The sequence below is a fragment of the Lycium ferocissimum genome, chromosome 8 (genome assembly GCF_029784015.1).
Source record: "Lycium ferocissimum isolate CSIRO_LF1 chromosome 8, AGI_CSIRO_Lferr_CH_V1, whole genome shotgun sequence".
Taxonomy (NCBI): Eukaryota; Viridiplantae; Streptophyta; class Magnoliopsida; order Solanales; family Solanaceae; genus Lycium; species Lycium ferocissimum.
This window is the reverse complement of record NC_081349.1, coordinates 36,008,037-36,015,503: the sequence shown is the minus strand read 5'-3', so window position 1 is coordinate 36,015,503 and position 7,467 is coordinate 36,008,037.

Here is a 7,467-nt window from a genome sequence, read left to right as displayed (position 1 = left end):
GTTATTAAAGTAGAATGTTGTTATAGACTTATAAATGTTTTCACTTTCTTTTGAATTATTTTTACCTAAGTTATGTTGGAACTCATTTTATGCTATTTTGAAATTTGACATAAAAGTATCATGTTAAACATTTTTTTGGATTTTGAATTTAGTTTATATTTTCAATTTCAATTTATTTGTGTTAGTACTATTCACTTGTTTTACATTGCGCATGTTCATTTTTCCATTTATAATTGACAGATTTTTTTTATTTTTTTTTTGTTCAAAAATTTGAATAATGTTATGACATTATATGTAGAAATATTAATCTTTTTGTCAAACATCCACCCCATGATGTTCTTACGAAAGGTGTGCTTTTAATTTTTATAAATAATTATATTAAAACATTATTAATTTGAAAATATATCATTACTTTTACAATATTGTTTACAAATATGTGAAAATTAATTAATATATTTTCAAGAAACAATATGTATCTTAAATACCTAATTTAATATTATCATCTATAAAGGCACATATTTGTCAAGTATTAATTTTTATTTTTAAACTAATCTAACAGTGTAATTACACATAGGCAACCAAACAATATGCTTGTAACTACACTGTAATTACAAACAAACAGATCCTTGTAATTATTATAGTGTGTAATTAATACCCTAGTAATTACACCAATTCCAATTACCAGGTGGCTCTCCAAACAGATTAATTTATAATAGTAGTTATTAAGAGATTTTTTAATCAGTTTCCATGTGTCTTGTGGTTTTAATTTGGGTTTAAATGTGTACTTTGCCAACCATGGAATCACCGGCAATAACAAAAGCACAGAAGAAAATAGTCATATATTTTATGACAGCTTTGAGAGCAAAGGTCGGTACTTAAGGTTATCGTAGATTCCCATTGAAAAGAAGAGAAAATAGAAAAGAATTGATCCTTAATCACAAACATTTCATTTCATTTCATTTATTCATTATGATAATAGCTAAAAAGATAAGGCTAGATGTTATTATTATTATTGTTGGATATCTTATGAAAAAAAGTTGAAATTCTCGTAGCTTGAGGTGTTTAAAGAATACTATCTTAAGGATATTTCACCAATAAAGATATATCCCCAGAATTCAACAATTAAGTTTTTCTAATATAAAGGGATAAGGCACTGTTACCCCCCTGTACTATACCCAAAATTGCTACGACACACCTTACCTTTCCTAGGGTCCTATTACCCCCCTAAACTTATTTAAAACGGAATAATTACCCCCCTAAACGCTGATGCCCACTCTCATATGGGAGAGTGACATACACTCTCCTTGCCACATGTGTATTTATTTATTTTCTTCTTTTTTTTTAATTTTTTCAACTTACGTGTTAATTTTTTTAAAAATAAAAATAAAAAATTAAATTTTCATTAAAAAAAAATGAGTTCTAAAACCCATTTTTTTTTAATTTGAAAATTTGATTTTTTTTAAACCCATTTAAAAAAAAAAAAACTAAAAACATGGATTAAAAAATTGAATTTTCTTTTAAAAAAATGATTTTTAAAACCCTTTTTTTTAAAAAAAAATTGAAAATTTGTTTTTTTTTTAAAACCCGTTTTTGAAAAAGAAAAAAAAAACTGAAAAATGATTTTTTTTTTTTTTTTTTATGGAAAAATGGATTTGTTAAAAATATGGAAAAAGCTGAATTTTTATAAAATTTTGAAAAAATTAATTATTTTCTTAACATGTGGAAAACCCGTTTTTTAAAACTAAATGTGGAAGACTAGATTTATTTTCAAATTTTAAGAAAATGCAGATTTTTAAGAAAAAAAAAAATTAAGTTTTCCCCTTTTTTATGTTTCTCATGAGAGTGAAACACACTCTCCTTGCAACATCAGCGTTTAGGGGGGTAATTATTCCATTTTAAATAAGTTTAGGGGGGTAATAGGGCTCAATAAAAGGTAAGGTGTGTCGTAGCAATTTTGGGTATAGTACAGGGGGGTAACAGTGCCTTATCCCTAATATAAACTAGGAGAAGAAACAACAAAGATTCAATAGGAAAGAAAACTGAACATCATGTAATATGAGACAAAGAATTTGTCATGACATTTTTTTCACTTATCTAAAAGTGAAGCGAAAGGAACTCATATAAGCGATAAAACAGGCAGAGGGTAATGTACAGAGAGGAAGAGGAACGTCCTAGTATTAAAGAATAATAAAAGTGAAACTTACATAAACAGCTACCTTTTAATACCTTCTAACAATTTATGGCTACTTTTTCTATATTTACAAATTGTAGCTAGTTTTTATTGTATTCGGTTGTATTTTGCATTTTTGAAATACAAGGAAATACAAAATCCGACAGAGTTCGCGTTTTTGAAATACACTGAAATATAAAATAAGACAGATTAAAAATAGGCTGCATTTATGGAACAGATTCTCTTCTTTCATTTTAAATGGTAAGTCAAATTAAATTAACCATGTATCACGCATAACGGTTGAAGTTCCATAACAACCCACGTTTCTCTCTCCAAATTACTCCATTCCAACCTTTTAGAAATACTTCCAAATACAGAAAAATATACAGCGGAATACAATGAAATATGGTTGATTGTTTAAGAAATATAAAATTGCAGTATGCGTATATACAATGGAATACAATGAAATACATCAGAAACTGTTTCATAAATTAGAAATACATTGAAATACTGTGAAATATACTGAAATATACTGAAACAGTACACTGAAATATACTGAAACATTTTATCAAACACTTGGTGGGCATGAAGCTCCACAACTCTCATCAGAGGTGGAGTATGCATTGGATTCATGCCGGAGGGGCGGTAGAATAGCGCCGTTATCAGTGAGAGAAGAGATTCAACAATTATTAATGAAAAACAGAGAGCAATTCGATCAAAAGAGCAGTTTAATGGTGGACGGGCGTTGGAATTTGAGGGCGTGTTGATGCGCTACACTTTCTTTGCCTTCACTACTATCTTTACGATAGAAATCCCAAGGCCAGTGAACCACCATTGCCGCCGCGGAGAAGAAGTGGCAGTGTCAGAAAAGTAAGGAACAAACTAAACAAGATCAAGATCCTTCAATGGATTCATCAAAGAAAATCCCTTGAGATTGAATAAGAATCTCCAACTTCCACACTCTCTCTCTCTCTCTCTCTCTCTTTTTCCTCTGCTTCTTTTGGCTCAATGAAAATCAAGAAGAAAACAGATAATCATGTTAAAGAAAATGGAGAAAAAAATAGTACTCAGAGTTTGGAAAAAACGTCAAAAAACCCGAAATTGAACAAGAGTAGAAGCTATTGAAATGGGGCTTCAATTTTTTTCAGGAATTTGATAACTTGTGGAGCTGTGGATACTGATGAATCTGGAATTGTTCCACTTAGAAAAAAATAAGACTTCTTTAATCGCTTCGGTGAAAAAACAAGAGTTTTTCTTCGAGATTTGTAAATCGTAGAAACTTGGAGAGTCTCAAAGGATTTTTGGTACCGCTTGGAATCAACAAACTAATGGAAGGAAAAAGCTGTGATGGGCCATTCGGTTCGTCAAAGAATAAAAGTGAATTTGGCGGCCGTCGAGATCGCTTTGCTAATCATAAGCCAATCAACGGAAGTAGATCTCACAGATCGAGGGCGGCATTCGGAGGGTCCAGGCAAGGGAAGTAGATCTCACAGATCTGGGGGCAGGTGTTACATCCCGTATTTTGTACATAGGGATATTTCGAGCTAACCGCGATAAGTTAAGGACAAGGTTATATTTTTTTCCGATTTTGTTAGAGTGCATAAGTTGTCAATGCATAAGTTGCATATTCATCTTTTATTGGTATAGAGTATTAAGGGTAAATTTGGAATAAGGAAAATTAGGGGCTAAAAGTTGAAAAAAAAAATATTGCATAAAGTGGCCAAATGGCCATGTGGCCGTGGGGCATGGTGTGGGCCCCACCCATGGTTAGCCAATTGTTTCAAGCCATGAAATGGCACATGTGTGCACTTTGTATTTGTCGAGGCTAAGTATATATATATATGGACAAGAGATGACAAAGCAAGACTTATTCATCTTTTTCCAACTCTAGAAACTTAGGGAGAAATGGAGAAAAAAAAAAAAGAAAAAAAAAAGGAGAAAAACAATCGGCCATGGCTGGCCGAATCCAAGACCATGAGAAGTGATCAAAAAAAATTATTTTCTCCTAGCATTCTTACCAATTGGAAGGTCCTCTATAACGTGGAGTGGTTGTTGGAGCAAGCAAAGCATTCGTTTTTGCGAGACACATCCTAGCCGAGTAGAGAAGTTGAATGGAAAAGGTGAGGTTTAATCTCCTTTACATGTTTTATAGATGGTTGTGTGTGTTGTAGTATGTTGAAATGGATGAAATTCATGAAGTTATGGTGTGGAAGTTGTGGCCGTGTATATATATTGTGTTGTGTAGGAATGATGAGTTAAATTTACTTGGTATTGTAGTTGTTGTTGTTATGGATTATGTGATGAAAATGAAGGTTTGATGGCTCAAATTGAAGTTGTAATCGTGTGGGTTGTTTTGTAAGCTAATGTGAATTAAATATAGTTTCTTGTTTTTATGAAAATGATGCTGTTAACGTATGGATTGTTGGTGTAGTTGATGAATTTGGAAGAAAGAAATGGGTTGTTGTTGTTCCTATGGAAATTGGAGGTTTCGGTTTATGTTACATAATGGCTGGGATGTTTTGAATATTGTGCGGATTGTTTGAAATATTCTTGAATCTTGTTTGAATGGTTTCGGATTAGTACTTGAACATGTGATCGTTAATGTTGGCTTGAATATATGTAGTTGAATTAAATGTAAATGGAATGTCGTCGAATTATGTGGAAGAGGAGTTACTAATGTTAGAATGCGTTTTGAATTAATTATTGATGTTGTTTATAGGGTTGTTGGTATTGTTGTTGAAGATTTGGCCGAGTTGAATTCTCGGGGTTGTTGAATTTATAGGGGACATGCTGCCCGAATTTCTGTAAATAAAGTGATAGCTTAGAACTGAATTCCTAAGTGCTTATAGCTAATGCTTGGTGTCTAATGACGTTGTTGTAGATTTTGAGAAGCCGAGACTTAAGTTCAGATTAGCTTAGGAAGCGGACGAGGTATGTAAAGCCTAACCTTTCTTTCTTTTGGCATGTCTTAGTGTAAGTAAGCTATAACACGAGTCTCGAGGTAACTCTACTCTTATGATCCGAGCATGTCTACGATTCGTATTCGCTTCTTGATATTTGTATTCTTAATGTAGTCGGACTATGGTCCTTATGTCTTTTGTATGACTGAATTTCAAAGCTTGCATAAAAAGTTTTGTTTCAAAAGAGTTATATGTTGAATAATGTCCCTAACTTTCCTAGAAGGGCTCGGATCGCTTTGATATGTTCGTAAAAGGTTCTAGAACGTATAATGCCCGTAACCTTCATGGGCGGGCTCGGATTGGTTTGATATATGTTTACGATCCCTCATATTTCTTTTAATGCAGCCCTGATGACATGATATTTAGAACGGATTTGATATGACTATTGTCTGATACTCGAGCGTGATTAGTCTACGTATCTATCGAGTCTGTGATGATGATTTGTATGCATATGGTTTCTCACGACTCTGCTCGTGCGAGCTGTTATTACTTCTTTCAATGCGTCCCGGGCTAGGGCATGTATTCGTGCATCTCCACTGCATTGTTCACCGCGCCCCTCACTAGGGGGCCGGGGCACGTTATATGTATATGATGACATGATGATATGATGATATGGGAGAGGTGGCCAGGATGGCATATGATGACTTCATTCACCTCGTCCCTCACTAGAGGGCCGGGGCACGTTACATGTACATGTATATGATGATTTCATTTACCGCGTCCCTCACTAAAGGGCCGGGGCACGTTATACGTACACATTTTACATGCATGTTATGATTTTACTCACCGAGTCCCTCAATAGAGGGCCGGGACACGCTATATGTATATGTATTTGATGATGTCACTGATTATGTTTTAAAGGCAAGTTTTATGATTTTCTAGTTACTGTACTAGTTTTCTACACTCCTTATTCCGGTACGATCCTGTTTACTGTATTTCATGCTTTACATGCTCAGTACATATTCCGTACTGACCCCTTTTTTTCGGGGGCTGCGTTTCATGCCGCGCAGGTACATACAGATGATCCGAGGATATTAGTAGAAGATGTTCCAGCTGGATTGGCGAGCTCCATTTCTTCCCGGAGTGTTGCCGAGTCAGAGTATATGTGTTATGGTATCTTGGGTTATGTTAGAGACTTTGCAGACAGAGTCATGTGTATAAGATGTCAGTTTGTAAGCGGCTCCGTAAGCCGATGTATCACTATGCATTATATTTCAGATTTCACATGATTACAGATTTTATTTGATTTGAGAAAGATGAAAAGCATGTTTGTTTTCTGAAAAACTTTCATTATGTACTCTTGTCATGATTTGAGGACCCAGTATGATTATGAGTATCACGAGAGTCAGCGGGTTTGCTCGGCCCTAAGTAAGGATCGGGTGCCCATCATACCCTATCAGGTTAGGGTGTGACAGCAAGAGAGGAAACGGAGAGAGAGAAAGAGAAGGGTGAAGGAGAAATAGATTTGAGAGGTGAGAGAAAATCAATTTAAAAGATAAACTTGTGAAATACAGGACACTAGTTGTGATGTGTAATTTAAGAAAATATTTTAGCTATGAACAATAAATAAAATAAAAGGTAGTTACTATTCATAAATAGGTCTTAGAGGTAGCTATGACAAGTAAATTTTCCATAATAAAAGTCCATAAAACTATTCAACGGTTAATCAAAGATCCATTACAAATGCATAAGAGACATTAAAAATAGGAAAATTTATTTGTTATAGCTATCTCTACGACCTATTTATGAATAATAAATACCTTTTATTTTATTTATTTTTTCTAGATAAAATATTTTCTTAAATTACACATCATAACTAGTGTCCTGTATTTCACAATTTTCTCTCTTAAATTAATTTTCTCTCACCTACTAAATCTATCTTGTCCGCCACCCCTCTCTTTCTCTCTCTCTCTCTTTTCCCTTTCATACCCCAGATCTCGTTTCCCTTACCCCTCCCTCCCTCCTCCATCTCCACCACAATGCCGCCGTCAGCACCAAAAATAGCAGTACCCCCAGATCTAGTGGGGTATCTGCTCCAGGTACTTATCAAATGCCCTCCCTACGGGTTAATTTGGAGTATCAAAACTGAGAAGATATAAAACCCGTGCGAGGTGGCTTTTCAAATTTGGAATACCAAAATTGATGCCTTGTAAGAAGCAACTAACAACATACTCTAACCAAATCTCTTCGTGTGTTTCCTTGTAAGCCATATCACAATTGTTGAAGTTCCATGGCTTCTAGTGTTTAAAACATGAAGCAGAAGTTGTTCCATGGCTTCCATTGTTGAAGTTCTGTTGAAGTTGATTCTTTTGCTAATGTCTATGATTACTTGTTGAT